Source organism: Monopterus albus, unplaced genomic scaffold, assembly GCF_001952655.1.
Source record: "Monopterus albus unplaced genomic scaffold, M_albus_1.0 scaffold20.1, whole genome shotgun sequence".
In the NCBI taxonomy this organism is placed as follows: Eukaryota; Metazoa; Chordata; class Actinopteri; order Synbranchiformes; family Synbranchidae; genus Monopterus; species Monopterus albus.
Window position 1 is genome coordinate 3400843 of NW_018127900.1, and position 11301 is coordinate 3412143.

Sequence of the window (11301 nt, forward strand, 5' to 3'; positions counted from 1 at the left end):
AAAGAGGTGTTGCAGGTCATCCCCTCTCAGGTCCTTATAAATATGGCTGCCGTGTTTGTATGATGTTGTGCAGGCATTAGCAATTTCATGTGAATGGTATGTCATTTTGACCGAGTTGTCCTTCATATGTCTCCATCAATAAATGTGATAACAGATGTTTGCGAGAAAACAAAACAGCTTTATAACTAAGATATTAAATAAAATTTTCTTGGAATGTTTTAACTGTGTTGGTGCGTTGCATATAGAGTGAATTCTGGGTAAAGTCCAACCATCCTTCATTTTCAAAATCCATTATTCATTATCCTGTTCACGTTTGAAGCCAGTAACTTGCTGGTGTAAAATGAAGTTGACAACCATGCCTTTAATAACACAATAGTGCAAATGAGAGTAGCTCTTGTTCCATAGCACATCTTCTTTGCATCAGGGTCTTATGCTTTATGACCTTTCATATCAACAAGGTCATTCTTTACCTGAGAACCAGGTTCTTCTAGATGTGTAACACCAGAATCAGCAGCACCAGGCTCTGTTTCAGGGATCAGGTTCATCTGGGCTGGATTTACTAGGCTCCCTAGTGCAAGATAACCTGACACGTATTGATGCTGTCCTGCTCCGCACACCTGCCGCTGCCATTCAAGCCAGAGACCAAGAGTTAGTCAGCAGTAATGGAAGGAGTAACACAATACTATAGAGTATCATGTCCTAAAACCCATGCATGTATGTTATCGTGACAAAGCAAACAACTAGTTGTATTACCTAATCATATGTCTCATTCTTTGTGCTGTCATTGTGAGTTGCTTAATTTGTGGAGCTGCACAATGGAAACAAGTGATTGAGCTCAAAATGAGGAAATGCCTGAATATATCAGAACATATTTCAGGTTCTGTTTTTACAGTGGCTTTAACCTTCATACCAGTGAAGTAATATAAATACATTTTGTTTTCATCTATATTTTTCATAAATTAATGGTTCATTCAAATGTGAAAAATATTGCAATTTTTTACTCATTTCACTAAATGTCAGTGAGACAAACAGTGACTACTTACCTCCTAGCACAGCTCAGTTTCAGCTGTTTTCAAAACAGTATAAGTATAAAAAACAGGGGTGGGGTTGGGGGGGGGGCACACAAAATGACTCAACAGCTTGTGGAGCACGGGGGCACACAAAATGACTCTTAACAGCTTGTGCAGCACAATTCAAATGTTCCAAAGCCAAAGTGTTGTGGTTTGGATTCAAGAGTCAAATGTTTTCTTGATAATTTGTAGTTTTTCCAGACTTTTCTGCACAGTGCCAACAGTAGCAAACAGATGTTGCCTCCAAAGCTTTAGGACAAATAACAGTAGATACACTAAATGGTAAGCACAACATGCCAAGAAATTACACGTCCATTAAGTTTTCAGTTGCACATTCTGCTATTAGATAATATACTTTTATTTCATTGTCTATTTTTGTTATTTTTATTTAAAAATGCTGGACTTTCTGGATGCAGTGTTAGGCTTCTGATCACAATACAAAATTCTCATTTAGAGGCAAAGATCTACTCATAATATCCATATTCAATTTTGATTCATCTGGTAATTTGGTACATTTTTAATTACTGCTTTAGCGAATTGTTCTTTTGTCAGAAGGCACAGAAGTATTTGATGCTTGTTATTAGGCGTAGGCAGAATGTATGCACACTTTGTTATTTGCAATCACAATGTCAATTTATGAAAATGAAATAATAATTTTTTTTGGAAATACGGTTGAGAGATTGTTAATAGAAAAATTAGGCAAATGCCTGCTTTTTTTCTAGTTCAGCAAACTGACAATACAATATACTTTATCACACCGATGGAAAAATATTTACTAGTAAAGCCACAAAGTAGTGCTGATTGTTGATTTAATACACCTAGAGATGTTCATGGAACAGTTGCCAAAGTATGGTGGACAATTTACTCATTATAGTCCATGTCATTATATTCATTATAATGACAAATTTGCCACCTCAAATTGCCCTGAGAAAGACAGAGGGCAGTTCCGTGTGGATCAGTTGACCCAGTGTCTGATCTGTAAGTAAATTCCTCTGCCCTGCTGAAACTGACACTCATGCAGAGGAGGATGATGTAAGTGCCTGTTCAGGGCAGGGAAGATAACATAACAAACTTATTACTGATCACTGTAAAGTGGGAAACAGCAATCTCATCTTGTAGGTTACCAGACACCTCCCAAAACAAGGGCAAGGGACACATTAAATATTTACATTTGATGACCAACAGAAAAAAAGGCTTCCAGTGTGAGCCGAGAACATTTGCAAGTTATCTCTCTGGAACATGACAAAACACGTTTTCATATGAAAAGCTTAAAAGTACAATTAAATGAGAATGGTCTTTAATTTGGCTGCTTACCCCTCACTCTCCAGTGTAAATGCAGAGAGAAGCTTGAGGAAGAAGGCAGAGAAAAGTAATTTGTGCATCAACTGGCAGTTAATTTGGAAGAAGAAGTCCAGTCTGGTGGCTTTCATCTGGACCCCATCAGGTTTCTAGACCCCAGGCAGGCAGACTGGCATCTCTGTACCAGGTGTGTTCCTTTAATAAAGCCTTGGCCTCCTCTGACCAAGCACATACAGTACAGGCCCCAGGGAACACAAAGACCCACACATGGTTCAGTTTGGTTGTTTGTGAGTTGTGTGTTTGATTTCTTCATAGACCACATATGGATTTGAGCTTAAGTATCTCAGAGTGAGGTACTTTTCTTCATAAAACATCTGCTTAATGATAGTGTACCAAAAGGGAGGAGCCAATCACAGTGAGGCCAAACAAAATCAGAGACACATGACTTGAGTAAGGTGAGTTTCCACAGTTCAGCTTGCTAATGTGATATAGCATGTTTAACACAGAGAACAACAGATTGTATGGTACTGAGTGCTGGATACACCTGCTGCCACATGGCTCAGGATTAAACAAACTCAGGAGGCCAACATGGAACTTTAGAAAAAGACCAAAATTTAGATATGGATCCACTTAGAAAGTTACAAGTAAATGAAAGTTACAGATGTGAAATTCTGCTTCCAAAATGTCTCCTGTGTTACAATAAATGCAAAGTTTCAGTAACAATCCAAGATGTGCATTTAAAAAGTTCTGACTTTGGTTAATATATTCACTGACTCATCCCAGTGCATGAAAGCTGTGTAATTGTTTCTACCCTAAAAATGTGGGCTCAGGCAGGTCTTTATCAAGAAATTAAAATCACAACACAGGAAATGATGCATTTTATGCTGGCGGGGTAATAGCATTTTAAAAAGAGCAAACCGCATGAACAACAATGTCATCATGGTTTGGAGGGAACAGGAAGTAATGTCAAAGAAACTCAGGTGTCATCAGAAGAAATCACTTTGTTCTCTGAAAGATCGTATGTCTGCTGTCAAAGTAAAAATGGATATAAAGAAGTTGTAAACCTTGATTATAGTTAAAGAAATCTACATTCAAATTTAGACTGAATATTGCACAGTGCACAAATACATTGCCATTTTGTTTAGATTGATCACTTTTGTGAATCAAATACAAGTAAATCTAGAAAAACTATTACTCCACTATTATTACTGCAAATACAAATGATGTCTGCTTGTCCCAGCCCTCTTTTCTTTGCACCAATTCAGGTTATCACAGTGGGAAGAGACACCACAGAGGAAGCACTGATAAGATTGCTTTGTTTGTATCCCTAGATAAAGCCATGCCAAGACTGGAGTTAAGACCAGACTGCTGCTCTGGCCACCGATCGTTGACAGACATTAAAGCAGGCACTAAAAACTAGAACTTAAGGGAAGGAAAGTGGAGAACAGCACAGACCCCAACATTAAAGACTTGAGGATCAGGGAGGATAGATAAGAATGCCAGCAGCAAGTTGAGTTTATTACACCGGATTGTTGAAAATGTCATGATGGTCCTCTCAATACTCCCAAAGGTTTTTATTGGTATTGAGTTGCAGCTGCTGCTTCTCTTCCATAACTCCATGTGGTTAATGGAGATTTAATAAATAAAAACAATAAGAGGCAATGTCTTTATGCGGAGATGCCTGATCTGTATATTTTGTTAGGACACTGACCATCCCTAATATTTTTCACATTGACTGCACATATTGGACATTGTTGCTCCTGTGCTCGCCTCGTCTTAAGGAGCAAATGATGCATGATTTGTTAAAGAGAGTCTCACTGGCTGAGGGCCACTCAGACACCTGAATCAGAGAGGAAGGTCAAGATCTGCTGCGTGAAACTGGAGAGCTTCACTGCACTACAACGCTGCAGGAGAGATAACACGCTACGATAAAGTGCCTTGAGAGAAAGAGAGAGGCCTTAGCAAGATGACTTTGATAAGGCAGCATCCAGAGGGGAAATGGATGCTGAACTGTAACTCAATATGTTTTTTTTTTATCTGAAAAGATAAAGGGAAATGGCCACTTGTCAGGATTATCACAACTCAATGGGTAACAAGTGGGTCTATTTCAATTTGTGGTACTTATCTCCTTCACACTCAACCATACAGGTACATGTATGTACTGGAAAGCAAAGCTGATATAGATACTTAGTGTAGAACCCAACTAGATCTGTTTTTGCAACCATAAAACTACTCTTTGATTAACCTGTAACGTAATCATCAGTACAATCTGTACTTCTGAGGGCGGATCCGATACCAGAACCCCACTATTACCTATCACCCACCGTTATTAGTTAGATGAGTTTGTATGTAAGTTTGCACACACACATCCACACACACATGCAGAGCATTACTAGCTCCCATATGTGAGAGGGGAAGTTGAGTAAAGGAAGGAGGGAGGGATCAAGTAACTAACAGAGTCTCACACACACACAACACACAGTCATTCTCTGTTATCAGCCTTCAGGTGAAGAGATTGCACATTAAGACTTACACCAAGGAAAGGAGGCAAACAACTCTGACTCAGTACTGTGACAGAAAGAAAGACCTCCCCAGACCGTTACCTCCATGCTGTACGAAGGTGGAGTCATTTGGGGGTAGAGAGACACAAGGAGGGAAAGAAATGAGCAGAGGACGAAGGGAGCAGGGCAACAGAGGAGGACAGATGGATTATCTGACATGTGCCTGGATTGAACACTGTTCCTCTTGAATCCTGCATTTCTTCAGAGTGAAATTTGAAAATGCTTTCCTGCACATGTGGAGTGTAGCAGCTATCTGACTGGTAGATTATATGGTGCACCTTCTTTGATTTCACTGGAACTAAGAATTTTTACACATCAATCTTTCTACCTGGATATCAGAAAACTTTATATTTTTGGATGGTTTTCTTCTTTTTTTCTTTTTTCTTAAATTGAGCGACTGCCTGGAAGTGGCCAAGAAAAATAGTTAAAATGTCACAAACAATTTAGAAAGAATTAGAAAACAAAACGAAAGTGGAAAACTGCTTTGTTACTGGAATACACACACACACACACACACACTGTAATTGCTGCAGTGTTTTTTATGTAACCTTTGACCATTGAGACTGATTTATTTTCCAAAACAGACTTGTGCTGCAGACTTTGTGATCATCAGACGAACAGTGTAGGAGAGAACTCAGTAGAATATCAGCTTCAAAAAGTAACTTGTTGGACAGTCACTACACTATCAGAAGTATTTCTGAGGGAAAATTAAGAATTTAACACAAGTGATAAATCATTTGGATGCTGCAGGTGAACCATCTTGCCCAGTCTAGACTGTGGAGGGCTCCCCTTCCTGCCCTCCCAGGCTATCCTCGCCCCCCAGCAGCATGTCCCAGGCTCTGAGGCTGCCTCTAGTCCTCTGCACAGCACACTACCATGATCAGATGGGCTGCTGGAGGGAGTAAGGCTGCTTCTGCCTCGTCCTGCTCCACGGCCGGATTAGTGGCTCATTCTGGCTCTGGGACCAGCTCCAGACTAAGGTTATCAGCACTGCTTTCCTCCCTGTCGTTGCCTCTTTTGCTGGCCCTAGTGGTTTTCTCCTCCTCCCTACCTGGGGTGGCCTGCCATCAGCTCCGCAGAGAAAGACTGAGGTTCACCAACCCGCAAATAGTTCCACTAAATATTTCTGAGAGTGGGCTTGACTCAAAGCCCAGGGCCACTGGGGCCCCCCTGGGCCGGACTGGGGGACCACAGGGTAGGCATGTGCGCAGCTACAATCATCTCCAAGGGGACATACGAAGAAGGAAGCTGTTCTCTTTCCAGAAGTTCTTCCTGAGGATCGATAACAATGGAATAGTCAATGGAACCAAAAGCAAGGATGATCCCTTCAGTAAGTAACTCAATAAATATTTAAATGTAAAAAAAAAGCACAATCAAAAAATGGAAAAACCAAAATTTAAAGTGACCTACAACAAGACCTGTAGAGGAGCTTGCTATTCAGGTTTCTGGTATAAAGTAAAGGCGTGTATTCTATGCAAGCAAAACCTGAAATGTTTGGTTAGGTCAAATTTAAGAAATGAGGTGTTCATTTTTTTCAGTATGAAACTTATCTTACCCCAAAAGTTACTATCACCAATAAAACTGCATATACTGAATGAATTAACATAAAGGTTGGCTTAAAACAAGAAATTAGAAACACAATTCTTCATTAATTTCCAGAGACTGTCAGCCTGCCCACTGGCTAGTAGTTTGGCTGAAGGACACCTCATTAGAGTTGGGTTTTTTGTTTTGTTTTAAACCAGACATCCCACTGATATCTCTCCTGTCCAAACACTCAGTACAATGGTGGTAGCTCTCAGATGGCTTAAAAAGGAGCAGGGCCAGATAACCCCAGCCATTATCAGGCAGTCTTCATAGGTTAGGGTAAACAGCACTGATAATAACCACAGAGGAACAGGGCAGGAGCAGGGGGTGGATATGGACGTCAGCCTCATTGATGGTTTTAGATTTTTTTTTTTGCCTCTCTGTATCTGTGTCTCTCTTATTCTCCCACTCAGATTGCCCGCCTGCCAGCCAGTGTCAAGCAAATTACATACCCTCAGTCACAGATCAGACATTTGTTTAAAGCAGTTTGACGTGCTTACTCGAAGAAACACGTCTTTAAAGTGATTACATGTTGTATGTTTCGGCATATCTGTCAGTAAAATGACATTCTCATTAGTCTCCCAGCATTCCCACTGAGCTACGTGTTTGTGCGCATATCGGCCAGCGGGCACTCACATGCTCCAGTGGGTGTGTGATCATATAGCATCCAACACTGACACATGTCCTTGCTTATTACTGACATACACACACACATATATACATCTCTGTCCTTCTCACATGCTCTTTGTCTCCCCTTTCTCTCTGTCCCCCAACCCCAGAGCAAGTGTGCATGGAACTTTTTAATGCTCCTCATGGGAGAGCTAAACCACACATTCAATCAAAAATGGTACAGTAAGGCAGAATGTCAGGGGAGATGTTTGTCTTGACAAGGTCATGAGAGAAGCAACTTTATTTACAGACCCTCTTACACTGTCATGCCTTTTCTGCCGCCTTTCTTTGAAGCTGTAAAACTGAGGTAGTGTAAGGAAGGTTAATTTATAATAGTGGTGTGTGAATAAACCCTGAAGTTTATGTATGTTTGGAAGATGATCTGTCTTCTTGATTAGTGACTCACAAACTCGCAGTTTGAGGAGTATGTTGCCTTTTGTAAAGTCAGTTTGAATTGGCATGAACTGAGCATCATGGAGAGAAGTAAAAGACACACTCTCTAGAGGTCCAAGTTCATGAATGACATGGCTGAACCCAATTATAGCCACATCAAAGCCATTTGTCTTCTGTATCAGTGGTGGTGCCATCAAAAAGCTGTGTCCTGAGGGGGGTCTGGGGACACTGTGTGTGGATTATGTGCCCTCATATCAGGTTCACATGGTAAAGGATACTACACAGCAGCAGCTTCAGTCTCTACTCTGGCCCCTGGGGCTAAACATGATTCCAAGACTGACAACCTTTGTAGACCCTTGATGGTCCCTTGAAGTGACATAATATCAAAAAAAGGTTTTGGATGTGTGGAGGACAGCTTACCTTTCCCTGAGCCAGAGGATGCAAGGCAGACACATCCTGGATGTAGTGGAGGCTCCAGTTTGTGTTGCTGCCTGTGGCCCTGTGAGGACCCTACTCACTGTCTGTTAAAGAATACAGCCTCCCACAGATTTATGGGGATGCCAGCGCAAAACTGTCCCACATGGCTTTTCAACCCGCTGAGAGTTTGTTCTGAAGTTGCAGAGAAAAAGGGAAGGAGATTATGTTAAAGGCAACTAAGTAGATATCTCTAAAGCCTAGATGAATTCTCTTACATTTATAAATAATTAACAGCGCTGAGTGAGTAGTGAAATATTGGTAAATAAGACTCAGCTAAAGGTTTGGCTGTAAAAAGTTGGGTGGATGATCCATGGCTGTGTTGTGTGAGAGGGTGAGCATCTCAGTATCATGTGCTGTCTCAGGACACCACTGTTTCTGTGTTGTACGGGGCCAGATCATGGTTCAAGAATTGTGTAAATACATGCAAATGTGTAAGTGTGTGTCTTTATCCACATTCATGTCCTTTAATCAAAGACGTGACCTTTTGCATGGGACAAAGACAGAGGATGCTCTTATATCAGTTTGAGGAGAGAGACGTATAGCTTATTTCAGAGGTGGAGGTGAAGAGGTTGGACACTGACAACCTTTGTATAGGATATCCCAAGAGGTTGGATATCCTTCTATGTAAATAGACTCTGTGTGGCCCTTATCAGTGTTATTAATATACTGTATTCCCTGATTTATGCCTCACGCCGCTCTATTTTTCTGCACATTAATGGTACCTATCAAGATTTACATTTTAACTTATCAGCACAAACGTTATTTTGTGCAGATGTGAATGTCTTAAAAGCAAAGTCAGAATGAGAAGGAAAACAACACAAACTGTAAAGCACATGTTTTTTGGCATCCCACTATGAAAAAACATCTTTAATTTTCACTGGCATTATGCGCCTCCATTCCACAAACAACGCACCATTTACTGTTGTAACTCCAACCAGAACATATCAAATATTCCACACATTAAAAAAGCAACCAGCATGCAAAAGAAAATCTGCCATCTCCCCATCTAAACAGCTGGGCCTGACTGGCTGACTTTAGGCAACATTTGTCCTCAAGTGGTTTGTCACATTTAAGACTTGATGTTGTAACCTGGAGAAAGCTAAACAAAGAGCAAATGTTCTGTTTTGCGATTTTCCTGTTTTAGCAACTCATTACTAATTGCTCATTGCTCATTACTCTCCACTTCTGGAACAAGCTGAGCATTCAGCAGAGGCCAGTGAATGGAGACTTTGTAGTTTCACAGCCAGGTTGCAGGTTTTGTGCAAGTGCACATTCACCAGTTACAGCATTAACTATATGTGTATACTCTATGTTTGTACGTGAGTGCATTAGTGAGCATGTGTGTGTGTGTGTGTGTGTGTGTGTGTGTGTGTGTGTGAGTGTACAACCTGTCTCGCCCCTGCCTCCGGTGGCTGACTTTGATCAGTGATCATTACAGCCTTTCTAATCCTCACTCCACCCCCAGTCTCACTGTCATGGCTCCTCTGTCCTCCTCTGTTCTCTTTCCTTTCATCCCTCCCATGTTTACAGAGCAGCCAGAGACTGCCATAGATTGTCTTACATCCTCACTCCATACCTGACACATGATCCCATACAGAAAGCAGTTCCTCTCAAATCTTCAATGGTCATTGTATCACAGCCCCCCACCACCGCCTTGCTGCTTCAGACCTCACTGCCCCAAGGTGCCACTGTTTGAACTAGAAACTGATACAGTCAAGATCTCATGAATGAGGAGAGAAGCTGCTGTATTTTTTGAGGGAGGGATTGTTCTTTGGGGGCACACCTGTATCCTCCACTGGCCACTCATGTGTGAGCCTTGCAGATTCAGAGGCCTCCCAGCCACCAGAGAGTGGGTCTGACAGCAGAGCAGGCTGACACACAAACAGTCATCAGACAGAGGAGGGCCTGCTAATCTGATCAAAGTGTGTTGTCAACTCTGAGTTCACACCCCCACACCAAAGTGTGTGTGCGCCTGTGCGTGCCTTTGTATTACTTACATTATGGGGGCTGAACCTTGCTAACACACTCACATTATGGGGACTCGGCCATTCTTGTGGAGATGAGCCTCTGGTCCCCACAAGGAAATCGCTGGATTTTAGGGTGGCAACATGGTTTAAGGTTAGGGTTAGGCAAGTAGTGGTTATGGTTAAGGTTAGGATAAGTCTACAGGAAATGAATGTAAGTCATTGTAAAGTCCCCACAAGAAATGAAAACACAGCATGTGTGTTTGTGTGCGTGTGTGCTTATCAGGATAAAATAATGACAACTCACAGGAAATGGGGAAAGGAAGTCAGGGAGGGAGGCATGAAATCAAACGTGCCATGGGAACTGGGGAAGTTCACTCACACACAGGCACACACACCAGCACAGGGCGAGATAAGTGGGTTCTGTGGTCAAAGGACACATTAGGAAGTTATATCTCTCTGACTTCTGATACTGAGACCACACAAATAACCACAGCTGTCTGCAGCAAAAGCATACCCTTGTTAACTGGGGTATAAATTAGCCCCCTCTAATAGCCTGTGAGAAACCAGAATTATTTGTAGAGGGGCTTTAGAAACCTGAATACAAAACAGAACATAAACAACCCATGAATCTCTGCAGTACCCAACTATTCATTTGCAGACTAAATGACCTGCACAGCTGGAATCTGTTACACAGGTGTAGGCTGTTAAGTAAAACGTAAGAATAAAAGATAAATGTGTTCAAACAATAATTGTGATCTTACACATAGTTCACACAGTGTTTTTCCACAAGTAAACGTCTGGAAATGAGAACACACTGCTGCTATTCATTATACTGTCACTGATGTCTGTAAAAATGTATGCTTTTATTCTAATCTGTATGTAGCCTCTCAGGTGGTTGACTCATGACTGCTGCCACGGAGTTGTTCTGTTCTCCTATCTACACTGTATCACCTTTACTTCCTCTGTCCACCGAGTTTGTCCTTGTGAGCTAAAAAAGTTGTCATTTCAGCTCAAATTGCTAAAAGAAACATACTTAAAACCATTATACAGTATTTGCATAAATGACAAAAACTACACTGCTCATTTTCCTTGGTTGTTGCTGGTGTCTTGGCCAGGCCTGTCTTGCAAATGAGATTTTGAGTCTCAGTGAGGTATTATCCATTTAAATAAAGGAAACAGAATGGTGACACATACTAATATACCCTTGTTTTTGCTGAATCCTAGGTATTCTGGAAATCACATCGGTGGACGTGGGAGTGGTGGCCATCAAAGGGCTGAACA

At 41.4% G+C, this 11301-nt stretch overlaps 1 pseudogene; it reads left to right on the top strand.

Moving 5' to 3' along the window:
- Nucleotides 1-5695: 5695 nt before the first annotated feature.
- Nucleotides 5696-11301, top strand: part of LOC109956656 (fibroblast growth factor 10-like) — a 6070-nt pseudogene continuing 464 nt past the window's right edge.